At 41.0% G+C, this 24,431-nt stretch overlaps 1 protein-coding gene across 3 annotated transcripts in view, besides 1 other annotated feature; it reads right to left on the bottom strand.

Moving 5' to 3' along the window:
• pigs (pickled eggs) overlaps positions 1-24,431 on the bottom strand; it is a 52,954-nt gene that overhangs the window by 27,540 nt on the left and 983 nt on the right. For 2 of the 3 annotated variants that reach the window (NM_001298020.1, NM_132103.3), the window contains exon 2: positions 20,197-20,296. The gene's annotated coding sequence lies outside the window, so the exon portion shown is untranslated. Of the gene's footprint in view, positions 1-20,196; positions 20,297-22,748; positions 23,152-24,431 lie in introns of those variants that run through there. The other variant, NM_001258621.2, reaches the window with a different exon arrangement.
• Positions 16,981-19,945: a mobile genetic element.

The raw sequence follows: 24,431 nt of genomic DNA, 5'->3' as shown, positions 1-24,431 counted from the left end.
CAACTTAAGCTGCGTAGGTTTCTTAAGTAACTTCAAATGTTTTGATTAGACTTTAAATGACAACAACAGCAACAACAACAACAAAAACAATAGCTCAGCTCCAAGTTGGAGTCGAACCCAGTCGTTTGCGCAGTCGCAGCTGCGCAGTGTGGGTTGCTTCAGGAGCGAGCGAGAGCGGGCATACGGTGGGGTGAGAACGCAGAGAGGGAGAGCATGAAGGGGGAGTAGTGCTGATTTTGTTCGACTTTGAAGACCAATGCAATGACCTCCGCCAAAGGACAACTGACTATGATCATATCTTTGATACTATGCCAATCCATAATATATAAAGCATTTTGAAAACTCAGTTTTCAGACAGTTATTTGCAGATATTTAAAGTATAAGATATACATACATATATGTACATAGTTTATGATGGCAGGGTGTTTGGCTATCTTATCAGTTGATCCAGCAGTCAATGTGGGGATTACATTGAGCAAACTATAGAAAGGTTTTTGCACTATCTAAGAAACAGATATATGTACGTACATATGTACATGCCGGAGTGACTGTGATCGTGCTATAGAATGTATGAATAAATACATAATACATAATATGTCTATTCCACGCTCAATGACGTAATGGCGGTAGCACTTCGGTGCGTTAAAAGTGGGCTTTTGGCCAAGGAGGCGGGGGGAGGGGACCAAGGCGGCGATTGCAAGCGTTTTTCTGCCTCGCCACTTCTAATGCTTTTCAGTTTCTACCCCGCCCACTGTCTGACTTTCATTAAGCATGGCTTCAAGTTGCTGCCTTTGTTGTTGCGTTCCGGCTGCTGTTTTTACCTGATTCTTTTCACTGCCACAGTGCGTACCCAATAGGTTGAATAGGTTCATATGGGTGGGAAAGAATGATTAAACGTAATCTCCAAAATTGCTTAAAGAGGAAACTTTCCTTAGTCGCTTAATATTAATGAATACTATAATTTTAATTTATGGAAACAAATATATTTTGTTCCAAATAGCGATGTATGACTGTACTGTTTTAGTGTTGCTTTTATGCTTGCGCTGATGCTGTGAAGTTCTTACTGCTGCACAACTCATGCCTTTCTGCTCCAACTAACGCCCCCATCCTCTTGCCATCTCCCTCACTCGCGGCTTCACCTTTCGCTCGTGCATGTGTGTGTGTGTGTGTGTGTGTGTGTGAGACAGACCTGAAGCGCAGCTTTCCGCTCTCTTCGGCACTCTCTTCTCTGCTCTTGACCTTGAACTTGTGCCGGGTTTACTTTTGTTTTCTTTCGGTCGCCCCGCCAACACTTATGAGTTTTTTCCCCCATTTATTTTTTTTTTTTTTTTGTATGTGTGCCTTTATTGTGGCCTTTCTTTTTGGCCCGGCCTAATCAGGCTTAATGCCGTCGCCATCTCACTTGCTCTTTTGGGGCAAGGGTGGAGCGGTGGGAAGGGGAGGGGCGATCGAAAGGTAGCGTCTTCTGGGAAACCAACCTAAAAAGGGCAATTTTTTTGCAGTATTTATGCAGAAATCGAATCGCTACGGCCTGTAATTTCTACGCGAGTATATGCAAACAAGATTTATATGCTCCTCATAAATTCCGATTCTGCAGATTCTCGTATCCTTTCCCAATTCTCAGAAAGTTTTAACCGGATCGTTGATACCTTGGCAAATAAACGTATCAATTGATTACCGCATATAAGATAGTGACAAATGGCTTATAATAACTCTTGTCATGCAAAGATTCTTCCAAGAACCGATTAAATCTGAGTCTAATTCCGTATTTCATTTGTGTGTGATATCATTCGTTTCGTTTAGGAACTATGGTTTACTACTTAAAACAGTGATTATCCAAACATATTTTGCAGTTGAAACAACAAAGTCATTAGCACTATAACCTTGTTTAAGATACACACCCTGCATATTTAGCTACTTTGCAAACAACCAAGTGTCAAAAAGTACTGCTGATAAGTAATAGTATTTATTTGCATACAACACTGGACTACTTATTTTCAATCTACCTTAACTTGGTTATATGCATGTATATGTATGAATGGAAAGTGAGTTCAATAAATTATTGCGACTTTAACTGGAATTTATTCAATTTTCAAGCAATAAATAAGATTTTTCCACGTTTTAGCGTAGTAAATTCTTATGACCTGTAAAATAAAATATGAATTAACGTAACGTTCATACATTTGGAACTGGGATTTCGAGATTGCGATTATTGCAATTGTCCGACTTGTGGGAGCTATTCGTTCTGGGGGCAATGGTAATGATGATGAAGACGACTATCTAATGACAACTGACATTGGCCATGCGAAAAGCTCGGTGGCCAAGATGTGTGACACAATTGCCACATATCCAATGACAATGTGCAGCTGTGGCAACAACAATCAGCAGTCAACAGCGACAAGGGGCCAAGAACAAAAGTTGCTAAGATTTTGAAATGGAAACCGACCACCGACCACCGAGCGTCCAAGAGCAAGAGCAAGAGCAAAATCTCGGACTAGACTTGCAATCCGTAATTAGAACTCGACGTGGAACTTGAACTGGATCTGGACCTGAACATAATTGGCAATTGTCTAGTCCGTAAAGACCTCCAATGCTCCATCTCCATTTCCATTTCCATTACCATTACCATTTGCCATTTTGCCATTTGCCAACATGCTGAGCTCTTTGGCCAGGTGAGAGTTATGCGTTGTTGTTAATTAGCCATTTACGGCCTGATTGCTGGCAGCCAAGTCATCGGCATCGGGCCCAGCCTTCCAACCTGCCGTCAGCGATTCCGAGATCACCTGAGATCACCTGGTAACGAGGTCAAGACGCACGCACACACACACACACACACACACACGCACGCAGCGGGAGCAACCAGGCCACGGCGAACAACTGGAGCACATAGCGGGTGATAACTGTGCGGATCCCTTGATGCAAAAATCCCCTGCAGATCAAATAATTGAGAATTGTGCAAAAAAAAAAAAAAAGAGAAAAATTTAACCCATTGTATTGGCTAAATTTACACGCGTTTGCTTTTAATTAGTTTAATAGCACTACTATTAATCATACGATAGCTTTAAAATACCACGTCTATCGAGCTAACAAACAAAACAGGAATCGTTCATAAGTGGGCTTTGCGGTTGCGAAACGCACTGTTGTCTCTACGGCACCATGAAGAACAACTCCGGTTGGCGGAGGGCATAATTAATATGCGACACGCACACGGCGATGGATCACTCCAATTTATGCATCGAACGACCAGGAAAACGAATCCAAACTTCGAGTTGGACCTGGACTTTGTCTTGGTGGACCTGCCAAAAGGAGTGGGAGATGGATGATGGGGCGACTTTGAGGCGTTGATGTCAACGTGCCACCTCCATAAACAACTCAATTCGATCGTGAGTCTGGCCACGTTGTTACGAATCGGTTCAATCAACTGCTCCCCACTCTATGCTACAAACATATATACAATATATACATAAATACACTCCTTACGTTACCCCACCTTACCGCCCCAAACTGTTTTGATAGCAGGCACGTGATCTGCAGACGAAACACGCTGGCGAACCAAATCTGAATGGAGCATTTATGAATGGAGCACTCGGCTCTGGCTGGAACTTGGCTCTAAACTTTGGTTCACTCCAGTTCAGCTGGGTTCTACGATGTGCGTGAGCGTTTGTGCACTGTTCAAAATAGTTGGAATTTATTTCATCTATGTGAATATATTTTAATAGTTAGCTATAGAACTAAGTTATTCAAAAAAGTGTTGGGCATAAGCTATGAATTAAGAAATAGATAAATAGTTTGCTATGTCTAAATTTTCCTCAGTGCATCCTGTAGATAGTTTCGCTTTCTACAGATCGCTTCTAGGCGTATTTTGTAGACGCATGCGAAGAAGAGAAGGGACATGAATCGGGAGATTGAGCTCTTCTTGCGAGAAGAACCGTTGTTGTAGTCGAATGTATCTGAAGTATCTTTGTATCTTTGTATCTGTATCTGTATTTTGGCACGAATGTCGCATGTTGCTGTTGCTGTTGCTGTTGCTATTGCTATTGCTGTTGTTGTCGCCGTCGTCGTAGTCGTCTGACGCATTTGTCTGCCTGTCTCAGTGCGTGGCTTAACAACTTGAAATTGTGGCATAAACACGTTCTACAATTTCCGGCATGAGTGTTGGGCGTTTTGTTGTTTGTTGTTGTCGCCGTTGTTTTTCTGTTTTTTTGTTTTTCACATTTTTTTTTCTTCTTCTTTCTGTATTTTTGTGTTTATTGGTTCCATTGATCATCATTATCCGCAAACAAAACACACGACTTTCAGATCGCATCTTCGTGGCCCACTGGGAGTTTCTTCCGCCACCAAAAAATGTCGGGTGTGAGTGGGTTGAGTGGGCTTCAGAGTTCCCTAAAAATATCCACCTCCCTTGGCTAATGTCAATGATCCATTCGAGCTATTTGGGAGTCTCGTTTCTCAGGGCTATTTATGGCTAACCTTGCGGCTCCAAAAAGCAAACACAGGCGCAACACTAACTCAACGCCAAAAGGTCTTTCATCTCGCGACTGCAGGCGATATATTTTTTGTTTTATATTTGTGTGTGTTGTCACTTTTAGAACAATTAATTAGTGTTTGTCTTTTTTTAGTCACACGGCCAGCGAGCCGAACGACAAACTTTTGGAAAACGATCGATTGACTGACCTTAGTCAGGGATAGAAATACCGATACAGATACAGATACAGATGGAGCTACAAAATAGACACAATTACTGCGCTTGTGCGCACTTCAATAATGGTTAACGAAATTGAAAATAAATTCACTTTCGATTTCACGTTCGTTCGTTGGTTCGTTGGTTCGTTGGTTTGGGCTGGCAAAATGCTTTAAATTAATTTATGACAAGCCCTTAAAGAGGGTTAGAGCAATTAAAATTGATCAAGCTGCGACCCTAGACATTGAAAGCGTTGATGATCATGTGGTATCATTAAAACCATCATCCAAACAACATCATTTTGTGATAATGATCCGGCAATCAAACGCAGAGGGCTTAAAACAAAACCAAACTAGTGTGAATGCCAAGCCATGTCAAATGGCCCAAAACAAATGGCCAAGACCAGAAAGACAGATCTCCCAAAGAGACGCTGAAACGCACAACCAATCTTGGGCCAGTTTCAATTTCGATTTCGTAATTTAAATTTCAAGTGGATTGGAAACTGTCAAAAGCCCCCCACTGCCATCCAAAAAAAAACAAAAAAAAAACAAATAGAAAAATAGGAAAGACGTAAAACACAGCAGGTGATCAGAAGGCGGGGCAATTCGTGGGGTGCCTGCAATCAATTAGGCTTTGATGATGTTTGCCGAGTCGAAATTGAGTCCATTGCACGATCATTATACAAGATGATCGCATTATCGTCTCAACTTTGACACACTGCAAGCAAAAGAGACGGGCACAAATTACACGGATATGAACTTGTGCGGATCAATTAAATGACATAATTGGATACGTTTTTTGGTGCGTATTAGCGCTCGGCGAGCATTTGTTGATCATTGAAAATCCCCAACGAGCTCCATTTTGGGTTTCAATGTTGGGGCAAATCGATTATGAGCCAAATAATTGAAGTCAGGGACTAATGTCTAGGAACGATTAGTGCATAGTATATTCTACTTACTTAATAAAAAAATTCCTATATAACTGTAACAACTCCCAAGTCAAATCAAATGCCGCTTAGGTCATTAGTGTTTTTTTTTTATCAATCACAGTTCCTGATCACTGATCAATGATCTCAACTGACACATTGGCGCTTTGCAATTTCAGTTCCCATTTGAAGTCCATTGATTTCACTGATCCGATCAAGGTTTCTGTTCTGCTGGTAGCTCCAAGAGAGTAAACCACAATTGAACGCCAACGAGTTCATTGGCACCTCTTGAGCGAATTGATCATTGATCAATGTTTTCAGCGCTCATTTATCAAGCTTTCAAGGCGTTCCTTTTTTTCGCTCCAGTTTGCAGATACGTGTATATATATGTATGTATGTAAGAGATACACCCACCCGTCGAAGAACAACCCACGCCTCCCTCTGCAGATCGCGATCTTTGGACATTTGGACATTGGCCATACTCCCATCGACCATAGATCAGCGCCAGCATTTCCGCATTGGCATTTTGTTATGTTAGTCGAGATCAGCGCACTCAAAAGCCTTCGATCATTTCATTTCATTTCAATTCCATTTCAATTCGCATGCAAAACGTTGCGCATTCTAAAAACGAACGCCGAGCTTGACCAACGCCCAGTGCATTATTATTATCATTATTATTATTATTTTTATTATTATTGTTCCGTCATATTTCACTGGCAAATTGCTGGGCGATCGTTAATGGGTGACAGGAGAGGCGCCAGTAGCTCCACTCGAATTGGAAAATAAATGGAAAATTTAAATATGCTAGAAATGCGAGATGTGAAATAAATGTGCACAGCTAGCCCAGCTAATCGATTAATTGCCACGGCAGCTATAGAAGCACTCAGCGAGAATGCCTAGTTGACTACATACATATACCCATACTCACTTCTGTGCGGCTGGAAATCCCGGGAGGGGTAGTACTTATACCAATACCACCAGAGACCAGAGACCATAGACCTACCATATTCCATATACCATATACCATATACCATATACCTTATACCATATACCATAGCTTGCGGGGAAATGTCGTAACGAATGGTCGCCGGAATGGCCCAAACGAATTGCGCAGCCGATAAAATGAACAAAGAATTCGCAACGCCCACAAAATGAGGCGGAACATTTAGAATGCGGGGCGCGAAAAGGGGCAACAATTTACATTGGCATCGCTGAAAAAAGGCAGGAAGCTGTGCTGCACAGGGACACGAATTCACGCCGAGAAGGTGGATAAGAGAAGAGTGGGTCGTCTGGAGTGTAGAACGCGATAAGGATACTATGATTGGTTACGGTATGGTATGGTATGGTATGGTATGGTATGGTATGGTATGGTACTATGGTAGGAAAAAGGAACAACAGAAGGACATATTACCCCTATAAAAGGTTCTTAATTTATGGTACTGTTTTGGAAAAAACTCAAAACGCCTGCAAAATGGAAAAGTTCAAAAGAAAAGGTTAACAAACTTGGGCGAAGGAAACACAAAGCTAAATCAAAGGAAATAACAAGAAAATAAATATGCGAACGAAATAAGACCAACTGCAAGAAGTGGGCGTGTGCTAAGAAGATTATGAAAACAGGAAAATGTGCCGACAAAATCCCCATCAACGCTCACCCTCGCAAAGTTTTCCCCGCCGGCCAAATCCTGGGGTTTTCTTAAACCATCAACCCCCCCACACCCCCGCCTAACCCCCATTTCTTCCACCACACATTTGGTTCATCATTTGGCCATATCTGTCAACATTCGTTGGTTAAAAATAAAGACATTTTTTCAGCACCACCCCCCGTCAAACGAGAGAGTGAGAAAAAAAGCAGTCACATATAAACACTTGAGCCTTGCAACATACAAACATATGTGCAACGTGCAACGTGTAATGTGCAATGTGCAATCTGCCATATGCAGTATGCAACATGCAACTGCAACCGGATGGAGCAACTGTACGCCGGGGTGCTGGATATTACGGGCGAGTGGGGCTTGGGGGTGGTGATTACCGTTCGGGGACACATCACTTTTATTGCACTCACTCGGTTTAGTTTCAAGTTGTTGGCGTTGCTGTTGCTGCAGCTAAATGGAATTATTTATGCAAATTTAATGCAATGCAAATGTGAGTAGCAGCGAGAAGAGTGCAGAGGAAAAGTGCATTTTATATTGATAACAAGCATAAATCTGTGTATCTATATGCACAGCTAGAAAAAATTTAGTACAATCAGTACAAGTTGTAATGAAATGCAAAAACTAAAACGTTTCAAATCCACTTTTGTAGCCCATTATTTTTTATACAATAATATCAAAGGTTTAATTTGACATAAATGTACCTAAATTTTCTTTCTGTGTGCGTACCTGTATCTTTACCTCTGTGTGTATGTGTGTGTGTGTGCTTAATGCACTTTGAGTAAGTTGGTTATTTACCTTTTTTTCTTCTGTGTTTTTTTTTTGCTGTTTTTGCAATTTGAAACGTATCGAAATCGTTGGACTTTTTTGCGGGGGCGGGAGGAGCGCAGATAGGGGGCGTTCACTGTCGGCATTTTGTCAAAGGTAATTCATAGTTGTTGCTTTTGTTGCAGCGACATTGACAGGTTGCAGTTGTTGTTGCTGCTGCTGCTGCGATTTTGTTGCTGTTCTTGAGTCGCGCATGCGCAGAGAATTTCAATGCAGCATAGATAACCAACTTAGTAGCCCCTTTAACCACCTCCCCCTACCCGTTACCCTCCCACTATCCCGCCAGCCTCATCATCACGAACACCCACGGACATGTCTTGGCATAATTAAACAAATCTGCGACAACAAACAGACATGAGCAAGCCATTAACCCATTACTGACCCCAAAACCGGTCACCTATCAACACACTCGCGCGTCGCGTTCACCTTGTTAATTAATGCGAAAAACAACAAGAAAAACAAATTGGAAAACGCACCAAAAAGGGGCGGCTTGTGGAGTTGACTGGGGGGGGAGGGGCAAGGGGGGTTTGGCGGGGCCAGACGTTGTCAAAGTTGGAGCCACTAAAAAGCCAAACTTTCAGGGCCAACAAGACCAAGTTGGTAAATTACACAGAAAAGAATAAATGTATGTATGCTCCAGAAAGCACCATTAAGCGTTAACATAGAATAAATTCAAAGGCAATGAGTTAAATGCATAAAAAATAGTTAGCAAACATGTCCATCCATCCATCAATCTTAATTATGCTAATCACAACTAAGAGATTAGATCAACGATTTGTAGCCATCACTTTTCATTCTGCAAAAGAATGCGGAGATTCGACACGCAAAGTAATGAAATCGTGAAATTATTTGGAATATGCCATGAATTTGCTACGAACCGCAAACAAAGCTTTGTTTAACAATTGAGAATACAATTAAATAATAATATGTATATTTAATAAAAAGCAATCAAGTGCATGCATTAGCTTATCAAAAGCAATAGGCAATAGAGAAGAATAGACATGGGCGTTAAACGATAATTTCCTGCAATTGGAATGGAGAAGAATGGGGCTCCGTCGGTTGTGAACTAGATGTGGATACCAGTCATATACATAGATACATAGATACATATGTACATATGTACATACATAAAATCCACTTAAGCCCCACCAACTACATTAGATACGTTTATGCAATTGAAACTGCAACTGAACTTGCAAAGAATCGTGGCGAGAAGATTTAACAAGACGATAAAAGTTGGTTTGGTTGGAAAGATTTTCATTGAAAAAAAAGGGGGTAAATGGGGTGGCTGTGTGTCGAGGCGAGGTTAAGGGCTGAAAAGTGAAAACCAATAAACTGCATGGCCTGCTCAATTGGAAAATATTTATGTGCTGAAATTTTCCCGTTCGCGCTTGAGTGGCTTGGATATTGCTTGGGCCTGGTCTTGCCCAGCATCCTCCCATCCCCCATCCTCCATCCTCCATCCCCCATCCTCCATCCACCATCCCTTCCCCATATCCTCACCTTTCAACGGAACGTTGGATTTTATTTTATTTTGGCACACAAGGAATGCACCCGGCAAGGAATTCAAGGGAGAGCACTGAACGATGTCCGCATCGTTTTGTCCGACATGCGATACATTAGAAAGCAATGGGAATGGGAATGAAATGGGGCATAATTCAATAACGAATACCGAATGCCCCTTGAGCATATGTGTGTGTGTTGGAAATTTATAGCTTACAATTGGATTTATAAACTCAAGAACTGTGAAATATATTCAATGCTAGAAACCTTTGTGCAATTCAGCAAAATAATTTGCCACAGAAGCCATAGGCATCGACAAAAAGGCAAAACTCCGGCGAAAAGTTAGAGTATCAAATCAGAAATGTGAAAACCATGGGATGAAGACGAAAAAAAAAAAATCATTAAAAAGAAAAGGGAAAATTCTTTCAGTCGGTGCTGAAAGGTAATAAATAAGCGCAAGATGCGGACACGTGTGCCGTTAATCCAACAGAAGCTATATCTGCCGAGTCGGGCGGCGAACTCCTCATCGCGTTTCTTGCAATCCCAATACCCCAATGGCAATCCCCGGCAGCAGCCACGCATGGTGCATCGTTCTAATTAACGTCACAAAGACGGAAAGAATCGGGGAACTGGGAACTGGCAACTTGGGAAGTTGGGAACTGAGAAACTGGGAACTGGGAAACTGGGAAACTGGGAACCGGGAACTTGGGGAGGAGCATACAAAAGATGAACGGCGGAAAGGGAGGAAGGGCAGCTGCATGCATATAAATCCGTATATATAGATTTATATGAATTACCCAGCCTCATGAATTGCCATTCACATTTGTATATAAATATATATACATATAGGGGTTAGGTCTCCGACTTTGACATCAACTTCCATATCCATCCATCTCAACCGAGATGCTTGGTTCCTTTCCAATTAGGGATAAGCAGTGCTTGGATAACCAGAAATATGTGAGGGCAATGAAAACTCTTCAAAAAATCAAATTGATCCGAGAAAACGAAGCAAGGAACGGTAATGCTTCTCATAAATTAAAATAAAATCTGGCAGTTAAATTGGCTGCCTATATGTACTTCGGTTGCTCAAGTTGTTTACAATCAATTAATATGTTTATAGGCTTTCGCAATTAAAAATTCGTAATTGGTACGATATGCTTCATATATCGTTAAATACATTGAAAGCAGTAAACTATTAGATTCGCTTTGCCATTATTGAGTACTCTTTTATAAGCTTGGTCATAACTATTTAGCCTGCTATTTGACCCGACATGACCTGAATACAAAGGGGGGGGGGCCACGAGTTAAAAACCCAAAACTGGGACGCCAACGACAACTTCTTGTCTGATTTCCACTCAAATGAAGTTGTTTGCCGTGTGTTTACGCCCACAGCGAAAAGATACAGATAGGTAAATACAAATACGAATACGAATACGAATACAAATATAAATGTTAAATGTAAATACAAACAGCTAGATAGTTTGACTCGATGGCAAGATGGATTGGCTAGCAATGGGACGACAGACCAGAGTAGGGCTACGTTTCTACTCGTGCTATCCAAGAGTCTAAGTCCAAGAGATGGGGGCTGGGCTACTAACCTTGACCCAATACCGAGTGGTTGGTATGTGCTGAAAGCGTGCTAATTGCAAAGGCTTTTCAACACGATCCAATCCCAGGCAGCAGCAACATGATGGAGTCAAGTGTAAACACAATAAAAACACACGGAGATGAAGCAGATTCAGATTCAGATTCAGATACAGATTCAGACGCAGATACAGATAGAGGGAGATACATTTACCGATCGCAGCAGCAAATAAAGTTTCTCAGTCAATATAGTACATTGTGTTTTTGTTTGGTCTTTTGCATATGTAGAAGATCTTTTCAAGCAGAATCAACAATTGGGCGCAACATATATGTATATAGATCTGAACATACAGAGATATATGTATCTGCCCTGGATGTGTACATCTGGGCCATATGAACTCGTAAACTCCATTTCCAGACATCTCCAGCAGGTAAACAACATACAGCAAAAAGTTTCGAACCCCATCAAAAGCGAACTGTGTAGCCCCAAATCAAAATCGAACTAAAATCGTGCGTAAACACCAGATAAGATAAAATAACTCTTTGCCAGAAACAGAGCTATAAAGCCTCAACTGTTTGTGCCCGATTCCATATTGCCATATGGTGTTTGTTTGCATAGTGACTATGGCTTGATAGATGGATGACACAATATCCACACCGGATGTTAGATAGGCCTTCAAAGGAAGGAGCATGAGATGATGGCGCTTGAAAGCCCAGATTGGATTGTATTTCTAACATTTTTCAGTTGTGTTATTCTGTATATTGGATACATTGTTTGGGTTTCTAAAAGGTCCTATTTCGGTAATCCTCTTTTAAAACTCTCTTCAAAACTTCTTAGTGATCCTTTTTCTTTTCATTATCCTCTTGTAATTTCTATAGGATTTAATCTGCTTTTAAATGATAAAGTTTTAAGCAACATTTTCTGGCTTTTTCAATGCAGAAAGAAACCATAATAGAATTTTATGGTGGCTTCTTCTCAATCACTTAATACCAGCTCTATAATCTTTTCTGCTCTCCGTAATCTTCCCACCATTCTCACATCGTTAAATGGAATTCCATTCATGATCCCCACGATCACTGGACGTCCATTGATGGGGGGACGCGCTGTTTAGGTTTCATTTAGTCAAATGGAAAGTTGGCCAAATGCAAATCGCCCGCCATAAAAAATATCCATAAATAGTTTAAATTAAATGATCTATCTAACGTTCGGTCAATCAAGGTACGATGTTGACTTCTATTTCGTTTTTTTGGTTGAAAGTGGTGTTCCGGCAGGCGGCCAAGTCAGCGGGCATTAAGGCGATCGTAAAAACTTTGGATGATCTCTTAGCTAGCCAAAGGGGGCAGGGCACGAGGCACGCTTCGGTTTTACGATCCGGGCCAATCAGGGGAATGACGAGCACGCAGCCAACAGAAATTATCCCCTGCAGCTAGGCGATCGTAACGAGAGACGCGAGGCCCCACACACGCAACCTAAAAGATCAGAGATCTGCAAGAGAAACCCAAACCCTATGGCCCTATAGCACCCAGAACTCGAACTCGAAACCATCTCGAACACCAATCAGGCAACAAAGAAGTAACTAAATTTGTTTACAAATTATGCGCAAGACAACAGGGAATGCCCAAGATCTCAAAACTGATCAGATGGGATCAGAGTCGGGTCACCTGGGCATAATGATTCAATCGGAGCGATCGTTTGATCTAAACATCCCAACACATTGCAGTCACCCCTTGATGGATGAGCACTTTAGGCAGGAAAGGAGTGCCAAGTCATGGATATTTGAGTTTGGAGCTCAAAAACCCATCCTTTAGCCCAAAATGGTCCTTCAAATCCCGGGAGAGATTAGCCGGGGAATAAAAATAAAAACACTCTCTGTTGTCTGATGTTTGATTTTTGATTTCCTGGCTCAAGTGGCCGAGGAGGACAAAGCGATCGACACTTGACACACTCGGACTCGATTGCAAAATCGCCAAGAATAGACCTACACAAACTTGAGTCTGAAGTGCGAAGAGTTCGACTTATGAGGTAACCCAAAACAGCAAATTAAATGTCGGTTCGTGAAGTCAGAGATACAGAGATACAGAGACTTAGAGACATCGAGATTTAGAGGTTCAGAGAGGCGGAGACACGACATTGACATAATGATTCTTGGCCAGGCTTGGGTTTCGCCGCCCGGTTCCGGCCAACAGTTTTTGACTGCCATTTGAGGAACTTAATGAGCAACAAACTACAGCCACTCAAACTGCAAACAACGAACTACAATACAATAAGCTAAGCAAACACGACGATAAAGCATAAAAGCACACACCAAAATCTCTCGCCCACCCAGGCAACTTTAACTTTATCTTAAAGGCCAGGCCAAAGACAAAAATTCTTAATTGCCGGGCCTTTGGGCGATATACATATATACATATTTGCTGCTGTCAGACGGTGTGCAAAAAAACCCACCAAAACTCAAAAACTCATGATGTAAGCTGCCCAATTTGTCTTCACCTTTTCGTACATCAGGTTGGTCCAGTCCGGTTTGCTTCGGTTCGCTTAAGTTTTTCTAGTCGCAAATCCCATCGCATCTCAGCATCTCACATCTCTCGATTCATAATTCACTGGGCCAAAAAATGCGCATGCGCAACTATTTGGCATTCGAGATGTGATCACATTCGGACATTCGATCGCTTGTCGCCCCCATATATCATACGCTTATGTTGTTCCATATCCAGCCAGCCAAACGGATGGATGGATGGATAGATGGATCTCCGCAGATTTTTGACAAACTTTCGACAGTTCCAGCTAAATCACATAATAACAAAATGAAACCCTTGATGACTAAATGCCATTAAATGTAATGAGATTTAAGTAGGCACCGCTGTTACCCCTGACCCACTAAATCTGTATATCTTATATGTGTGTGTGTGTGTGTGTGTGTGTGTGTGTATTTATGATGTCAAATAGGCCCGTCTTTCGTATCTCATAAATACATTTTTGATTAGGCCCATCATCAGACCGCCCGCATCCCAGTTGATTTCGTTAATAGGCGACAATCGTTGAAGGCATTTAATCGGATCCGCTTGGCTTCCACTCCTCGAAATCACCCCTAACTTCTATATACATTCATATGTATTTAATGGGTCTGCGAAGCGCCGTGTTAATTTGATAATAATAATGCCCGTCGTTGAGCAAAAAACTAATCATCATAATAACGATGATTTCACGCCTGCTTGGCGATCGCTAAAGATTGCAAAAAAAAAAAAAATGCGATGGTTACTTCGGCACTATGCGGACAGATCATTCTTGCCAGATGTTGAATACATTAAAAAGTGGCGGTCTAAATGTTCACTTAATGATACCAACATGTGCCTTTAATCGTTCGAAGATTTCTTAACCTGAAGAGATTAACTCTAATGATCGCCGATCAAGTTGGTCTGCAGTTTTGGACAGAGATGAAGCGATTTTTTGTTTTTTTGGGGATACTAATTAAAAGATCATTTGATTATGTGATCGTGTTAAGAACACTTGAGGATTGAAATGCAACGATGCACTTACACCGTTGCGATTTTGGTCGTAAATGATGTGAATCTCTACCAAATCTCCGACTGGCGGATCACTCGAAATCAATGCGAGATCAAACTGCGTAATATCCATGAATTGTATTTGAGGCATAATCCAAGTGAAACTTCAGCATTTCATTGTCATCAGCCAACGGCATCGACGGCAGTCAACTTGAATGGTTTCATTTCACCCACAACCCACATGCCAACGACATGGAGCCGGAGCTCAAAATGCTTGGTCGCGATCGAGGTGGAGATGGTTGTGGATTTGAAGCTGGAGAGACGGAGCCACATCATCCATCAACCGCTGGCGCGAGGGGGCTGAGCAATTAATAAACAAATAAAATGGCAACTACAATGCGGGTTCATGACCACAGCAAGAGCATCTCATCTCATCTCATCTGCGAGCCGGCAGCAAATTGCGTGCGCGAACAACTAAATTTACAAGGCGCCTGGGCCTGGGAATCACTCTGCGCTGCTCAAGATGCAGATGGATATACATATACATATAGATATAGATGCAGTTGCAGATGCAGTTGCAGTTGCAATTGCAGATAAAGTTGGAAGCAACCAAGTTGCGACTCTGTGTGCAATTAATTCAATGAGCAGTGGCGACAAAGAGACAAAAGATCGCCACGGGCAAATGCCACACGATCAACACGCAAAGAGTTTGTGAATCAAATATGAATGGAGAGATCAACACAGCGCAGCACAGCACATCACAAATGCAGCATAAAAACGTTGCAAAAAAAAAAAACATATATGAAGATTTGTGACCCCAGACTAGTATGTTCGAGAAACCAAATTAACCTTTTTAATTATGTTCGGTAATCCTAAAAAAAAAAAAAAAAAAACATACATACATCCATTAAGACGAGAGATCTGGCAGATATGTTCAGTTTTTTGTTTTTTTTTGGTTGGCCAAGGTAAAATGATTTATTATCTTTGCATTTCAATTAGCTGAGTACAAATGGCTGCACTATGAAGTATCTCAAATTGCATGGGGCATTATCCTTTACCTTTGCTAGGGGATCCATCTATTTTGTATCTACTTTGAGGTAGCCAAATGAGTTACCTGCCAGATATTGTAGATGAACCTCAAGTTCGTAAATATGTGATGTATCTCGAGGATCGCATTCCTCTGCTTCATTTCCCATTCACCCCCGGTTATCCCTTCGCCTGTCATCTTCGCTATCTGTATTTGATCAACTGCCAGCTGATCGATGATCCATTCGGTTTCCCCCAGCAATTTGTATGCCCGGCATTTAGTATTCCGCCGTTTTTTGTGGCCCTTTGGCGATCACTTGACACACTCTAACTCTACCCGCCATTCGCCTGTCGAAATGAATAAATGAACTGTCCAAAATTGATCCGGGAATGGGATGGGATGGGTGCCTGACGTCGATTCGGTTGACCATTTTTGAGCCACTGAGCAGCTAGGAGCGCGACGATTGCATACTCATGAATATTGAAATAATCAAGGGGTATACAAAGGAAATGGGGGGTATGTACAATAGTGTCTACTATGACAAACGACGACAAAATCGACTTCCGAGCGATCGATTGTCGCCATTTGGCGATCGTTGAAATGAATGAATTTCGCGCCACGTTTTTTCCGATACGCGTTAGTTGTTGAATGCCAATTGGGTTGCCTGATAAACGCTTGATAACGAAATCGAAATGAAAAACGAAAACGAAACCCAAGAATGCAGCCGAAGAAGCGCCGTGTTTTTTTTTTCTTTTTTTTTTTGTTGTGTTTTAGTGACTCAGAGATTCTTTTGGCGGTCTGCCCATTCATAACGACTCGAAACGAGCGTTTCTTTCGCACATTCAGATTCCCTGACCTACGACATAATCCCCCGAAAAATGCGCTCACACGAATATAGCTTAATATTATATATATTTATATATATATATATATATGTACATATATATAGTCATCTTGGTCTATGACGAAACCGATCGTATATTTTTATCATGGCCAAGAGATATGCGTTTGATACAGTCCGTGGCATACATATATGTACGTAAGTGTGTACAGCATATAGCCACATGATTCACATGATTCACACGTTTCCCCAGAACCAAAGTGATTAGTTCCCGGGCGCATTTCATTCTAAATTGCGAATGGTCGTCATCGGACATTAGGCGATCACTTCTGCACCAGATTTATCTTTTTTTCAGACCGCGAATTCTGCATATCAGGACTCTACTGACTCATTCAATTGAAATGCGATTATATGTATATACTAAGGAATATATGTATAAGTTAACACAATCACAAAACACCCGAAATATAGTCGTAAGCCTCAAGTGCTTTTCCCATCTATAGATCGAGCTTTACCTATAAGAAACTGTAACTTGTTAAGCTTTAGAGATAAGAACTCTTGCTATACTTAAGTCAGTCGATTTTGGAAGATTAGAAGCGTCGGTCATCGCCACGTACTTACTATTCGTCTCATTAAGTGCAGACCGCGCAAGCCCTATTGTAATTAATAAACTTACGCTAATAAATATATGGAAAATCTACTAAAATGATAATTGGCGCCCAAACGGATATAAAAACCTACGATAACTGAATAATTATAAATAAATAACAAAAGGAGGATCCGGAGACAAAATCAGCGGCTTTGGCTAATTAACTCTAACCTAAGAAATAAAAATTTCGTGATTACATAAAATATAATATTAATTACTAAGACCATCTACCTTAAAATTGTTTGTTAATCACTATTATTATATTGTAAGTATAACGCTTATTGAACGAATTAAAAATATTATTATTATTATTATATTATAACCTATGCAAAGAGTATTGATAATAAAAATACATGAGTGACAGTGATAACCTTTTAGACAACCTAGTGTCAAGCTTAAATAAATGGTCAGCGCACCAGGCAAGTAGGCAAAACAGTGCAGAAAAAAATAATAAGTCATCAGATAATTGGTGGTCAAAAACAAAGACAACTAGCGAAATGGAATTTGAAGCTCAGTTAAAAGCGATCGTAGAGAGTGCTGTTGCCGGTGCGCTCGCAGTCCAAAAACAATCATTTGAAAAGCAATTGCAGGAGATGAATGAGCGAATCGGGAAATTAACAGTGAACACCCCAGAGGTGGAAACTTATGTAGATGCTGAAATTAGACCAGGTGTTGTCTGTAGCGAGCCTCTAGATATAATTAAATCTCTGCCAGATTTTGATGGCAAAAGTGAAACATATGTGTCGTGGAGAAAAGCGGCTCATGTCGCTTTTAAAGTTTTCAAAGATTACGAGGGAAGTTCAACATTTTACCAAGCTCTTGGTATTATGCGAAATAAAATAAAAGGTCCAGCGAATACAGTATTGGCTTCTTTTAATACTCCGTTACATTTCAAAGCAATGATCAGCCGTCTTGATTTCACATATTCTGACAAAAGGCCGATCTATCTAATCGAACAAGAGCTATCAACTTTGCGACAGGGAGACATGACTCTTACTGAATTCTACGATGAAGTCGAGAAAAAACTGACCCTACTTACCAACAAGACAATAATGACATTTGATAGTGCCTTGGCGATGTCACTGAATGAAAAGTACAGGACGGACGCGTTACGTGTATTTGTAACCGGAGCTAAGAAATCGTTGAGCGACATTCTTTTTGCAAAAGGTCCAAAAGATTTACCAACTGCTCTCGCTTTAGCGCAAGAGGTCGAGTCGAACCATGAGCGTTACCAATTCGCCCTTATTTATTCTAAAAATATTGGAGACAGGGGTCAGAAAATCGAACAAAGGCACAGCGATAAGGATAGAAACTCAATCATGCCCATGCAAACTAAAAACCCATATTTTAGCAAGCGTCAGGTGCATACTTATGATAACCAGGAAAGACAAGATCCAGTCCAGTTAACAAATCCTGATGTATCCATGCGATCTAGAAGAACTGGAAATTTTGGACAAACTCCATTTCCGACTCAGGGAAATATTTGACCATCGCCAAGTTAGCAAAATACAAACGTGAAATCTGAACACTAGTAAAAGAGTTTGCAAACATTTTTCAATTAAATATTTGTCAAATCCTTCTTATTTAATCTTTAAACATTTTGTATTATTTCCGCTTCATCCTCTTTAGAAAATTTTAAAGGTATGTGATGAAATGCTAGACCCGAATGATTTGAAAACTTAAAGTCCACGCAACCACAAATATTTCCTGAAACTACCATAGAAAATAAATGCATTACCAAAACGGCATAATAACAGTATAGCGCACTCACTCTAATTAGATTTCAAATTCCCGATTAAAAAAAAAATAAAACACTAATGTTATCAATACCCTTTCCTGATTCTGTTCAACTAAATAGGAAAATCAATACTTGCAATCAATAAGCGTTTTACTACATACTTTAATATCAAAAATATCTGAATGAACTTTATTATAAAATTATAATTGTTATACTTAATTATTGTCAAAACTTTAGTATTAAAACTGTAACTACCTCTTAAGTAGATGAGAAGAGTAGAAGAGGGAATTAAGATCTATCAACGTAGTATCTGCTAAAGACGTAAAGATGCGGCAACTATTTCTGCGCCTGGGTACTGAAACGACGAACTGAATAATATCTGCCATCAGACGCCAACCAGAGTGCGTTCAACACATACGTTTTGATGGTCAACTAGTTCAACCAACATCAGCATCATCGTCGTCAACAAGTCGACGGTTACAATAAAGATTTTTTCCAAGTTCGCTACGATCATCTCCAGAACCTTGTTGCGAACCCATGACATGGAGAATCAGCAGCATTTACGAACTTCTCGGATCATCCAGACACGCAGAGCTGCCTTCCCTTCGATGGTTTAACGCAGTACCAGGTTGGCAGTATGGGAACTTAGTGCACAACCAATGTTACCCGTAAGATCCGCTTTCAAATAGATTTGCCAATTGTAAAAAGTCTGTGGACAGCCTTCGTCTTAGAAGGGGAGGAGTTAACACAATCACAAAACACCCGAAATATAGTCGTAAGCCTCAAGTGCTTTTCCCATCTATAGATCGAGCTTTACCTATAAGAAACTGTAACTTGTTAAGCTTTAGAGATAAGAACTCTTGCTATACTTAAGTCAGTCGATTTTGGAAGATTAGAAGCGTCGGTCATCGCCACGTACTTACTATTCGTCTCATTAAGTGCAGACCGCGCAAGCCCTATTGTAATTAATAAACTTACGCTAATAAATATATGGAAAATCTACTAAAATGATAATTTATATATATGTTAGTTGTGGAAATCTACGCAATATTAATTAAACACCAGGAAGTTTATATTTCAACTTGAAACACAGCCTATCTGTTTCTGTACAGCCCATAAATTTTCGAATAACAATGAAAGTTTCTATGACTTCTATGACTTTTACGATCCATTCCAACACATTTTGCCCCTCCCCCCCCTCCAACCCCACCCTTCTTTGCTTAACACTTCCCCCCCCCCCCCCCCAGGCGACCTTTGATGAACTTACCGATCTGGCGTTGATGTCTTCACTCGGTGCGCGTTCTTCACTTCGGTTTCTTGGTCGTTTCTGTTGGTTTTCCTCAGTTTTCCTCAGCTGCGGCCGGAACCTGAGGACGGAGAGAAAGGAAATCGAAAATGAAATATGCATATATAGTATGTAGATAGTTAGATAGTTGGATAGTTGGATAGTTGGATAGTTGGACAGTGAGTGTGACATCATCAGCGACGTAAGTCGAAAACGGTAAATGGAGTTTTATTTGCTTTTTGTCATTGAACGTGAGTGTGCGACGTTGTGCCACACAACGTACTAGAGAACTAGAGAACTGGCAAGAGAGATGGCGCGAGGTGGTGGTCTAAACAAATAAGTCAATAAATAAAGGCGTTAACTTGGCTCGAATGGCCTACGTAAATATGCGTTGTACTGAGCGAAAAGAAACGACTACAAAAAATATTGTGCTGATGAATAACGAAAATGGAATCGTACTGTGGTGGGCTCAAGTCTCGGACCCAATACAAATCCCCCATTCCAATTCCAATCGCAATCGCAATCCCAAAACCAAACCCAAACCCAAACAAAAACCGAAACCCAAAACCAAAGTCATAGCCCAGACTGGCAATCGGTGTAGGCTTGTTTCGCAATCGCTCATAGACTTTTGCTACAGAAGTTGGCAATAAGCTAAAAGCTGACAAATGTCTGACAAGCGGAAATGGCAAGAGAGTTGGGAAAACACCACCACACACGTTTAAAATATACGAAAATTCGCACGCAATGTGAAGGGGATTCCGATTGAAAAACGAAACGGAACCAAAATGGGTGTGTCCTGCGGCTTGGGATATACAAATACTTGAGCATCATTATTTATAAACCATTCTGGATGCATCTTAACATTTCGTGGTCATTCAAAACTAACAAATCGACTATATCTTTATCTTGGCTTAACACCTTCTGTTTGGATTCGATTGGTTTGGTTTTTGGGCTTGAACCTTTTCCATGAAGGCCGCTCAGCGGGTGAGAGGGCCAAATGGGCAGGTAAGAATTGTGCAAGGTCAATGCCACATGTGCAGAGTGCCTTTCTGACCTTTTTTTGTTAGGGAATCTCCGGCCTTTTTTCGAGTGCGTGACGAATGCCTGCGCATGCGGTCATCAAGGTCGTCCAGCAACTCAGCCCACCAACCCCCACCAATTCCCCAATTTGCCGGCTACCTACCATTTGCTCATTAGAACAGCTGACGTGACTCAATCTCCTGGCAAATAATAATAAAAAGAGGCGCCACCTCGATGGGTGGTGGTGGCCTGCAAAACTATGAGTCATGAAAATGTTGGCAAAATTCAGTAAGGGAAAATTAATAATATTGCCATAGAGCATACACAAGTTCTTTAATTAAGCGCCAGACAACCAGCGATGCAAAGAAAGTTTATAGAAAGATTTATGACTCAGCGTTTCTGTTCCTGTTTTTTTTCTTTTCTGTATTTATTTAAAGCAAAACATGGAGCTCTAGTCCCCACACAGGATATCATAAATAATCTTTTGAAGACTACTTTATTTTTGTAGCTGCAGAATAATTTCAAAGGGAGATATACCAAATGAAAATCAACAGGATTACATAAAATAAACTGGAACACCTTATCAACCATTCTTATCGCCATGTTTGAACAAAAGCTTAAAGATCAGTTAAGAAATGGCTTTCCTGTAATGAACAGGCACTATTGGCTTATTATCTTTACTATTATATTTATGACCATGAAGGAATAATATAGCCTTTGTCGATCTACTCAACTGTTAAGTTCTGCAGTCATAAATTTGTCTACCCCTAAGTGGTTAAAACTGGATCTGGAACCTTATCCCTGGTCGAATGACATATTTTATGGAAATCCATATATGGATGGATACATACTATATGCATATAGCCGCGTCATTTGTCATTTGTCGTTCTGTAAGTGGAAGTTCAGATAAACCCCATAAGCAATGGAACCAGCGGCGCTGTCACACTTTGTTGTTCACTTGTAGTCCCTATATGTGTGTATATATATAAATATCGGGGGAGTTGGCGAGCCAAGGGGTACTATATAGCTATATAGTGTTCATTCGTTATCGGGGGTGTCGTTGCATGTGGAATTATAATTGAATGCGCCGCATGTTGTTTATGATTTACACCATTGCATTCCGGTACAGATATATCTGTGTGTATAGTGTGTGTATCATCGGCAGACAGATAAAACGATGAGTTCCAACTAAAATTCCAAAACCAATACCAATAATAATAATAATAATAATAATCATTATTTTGTGCTGCCTGTTTGTTTGTTTGTTCGTTTGATTTTTGGGTCTTTCTCTCTCGCCCAAATCAGACAATCGAATTGCTATTTTGGCATTAGATTTCTTTTGTTTCCCTGTATATATATACTTTTTTTTATTATGTCTACTCTTTTTGCCGATTTGATTTTGAGTTTTGAATTTCTGTGTTTCGGCTGCGCGACACGCAAATCGATGGTTGCCACCCTAACGGACCAAAACAACAACAATGCCACTAAAAGTGTACGTTAAATTCTGCGCTTACTTTTTCTGCACGCGACGATGGTGGCAGAGGTGGCGGCACCGAAAAATCGGCCAGACAAGGAAGGAAGCACGTTATTATTATAACGGTAAGTGTGCTACAAAAAAAAAAACGACAGCGATGCCAAAATACACCAATATTCCTTGGAAAATTCACAAAGCACCACACACAGGTTGAAATCACTAAACGCCGAACAACAAAAAAGACACAACAAAAAAAAATAGTATGCTAGCAGAATCAGAAGTCGGAAACGGAAGCGGGGAAATTGGGAATTATAGTGGCACAGGATGTTCGGATGTTCGTGGACGCCAAATAGCGCGAGAAGGCGACTCCGCGAGACCGCAACTCCGCAACTCGACGGGCGACCATATGACCGAAGACTAACGTTGGTACTCACTTGGCCCGACTTTTCGCAACACGCAGAACAGCCGAACCGCAGGGTTGCAATATCCACCTCCCCCTATTCGCCAGCAGCTTCCGCGCAAGTCCTTGCCCAACTATTACGATTCCAGGAGAGAATCGAAAAGGACGAAAGAAGCAGCAGAAGGAATAACGCATTACAATAGTTGGACGACAGAGCGATGGCACAGTGGTACAAAGTAGTTATACTAATTATTCAAGAACTAACATATTTGGGAAAAATATAATAATATAATGAATCTGTTAGAACCTTAATGCCTAACTAACTTTAAATCAAAACGCGATCATCATTATTATTATAGTTAATCAATAAACTCGCAGTTAAAGCAAACAGCGGGGCACATGTATTTATGCGTTTGCGTGGCTACCACACTGTGCATTGATTTCTGGAAATTATTGTAATCCCATAACCGCTATCTCTGCGCCAGTGTGCGTGAGTGCGAGTGGTAAAGGGATAGGGTAGGGGAAAGAGCGGGAGCTCACAAGAGAGAGAGATGCGGCGAGCTGTGGGAGGAGAGGCGCATGCGTTGCGACCGCTATACGCGATGGGAAAACATATGGAGGCCCAGCCCAAATGGCAGAACTAAAACTCAAGACCCCGGACTTCAGAACTTAAGACCCGCAACTCTCGACGTGTGTATGTGTGTGTGAGAGTATGCGAGTGTGTTGGTGCTTCACCCTTTATCAGTTGAGCATTTTTCTTATCAGTTTCGACAATTGACGGCGTGAGACTCTGGAAACCAGCAGTCCAGATCTCTGCTCTCGTCATTTCTCTAGAGAATTCGGAGGGTAGAGAGAGGGAGAGAGTGCATTTAATATTCCTTTCACTCCTTTACCCCAGCTTGTTGTTGTTGTTGTTGCGGGCGTCCAACAGGCGTAAACAGCTGTAAATTGTTTGTTGACACAAACACACACACACACAGCTTAGGCGAAAATAATAGTCGATTTATGTTTGAAAATAGTAATGAAATAGCCACAAACAAAGCAAAATTAATGCCAATAACAAGTATTTGATCTAAACATTTATTTTAAGTTTCAAGTTTACTTAATCTGAACTAAATGTGTGCCCGCATCTGTAAGCCGATCCTGTCAACGTTTTGCCTTATTGCTTTTAATTGGCATGCCGACGAATTTGAGGGCGGATGAGCGATTTGGCGGAGAGGGTTATATTCGAGGGGGCAAATTTATGGTGTGCAGCGGATTTTAATTTTATTCATCAGCCGATTTCGCGGAAGAACCCCCATCATCCGCAAGAAAGTCAGCGGA

Source organism: Drosophila melanogaster, chromosome X, assembly GCF_000001215.4.
Source record: "Drosophila melanogaster chromosome X".
Lineage (NCBI taxonomy): Eukaryota > Metazoa > Arthropoda > Insecta > Diptera > Drosophilidae > Drosophila > Drosophila melanogaster.
This window is presented reverse-complemented; position numbering and strand designations above follow the sequence as displayed.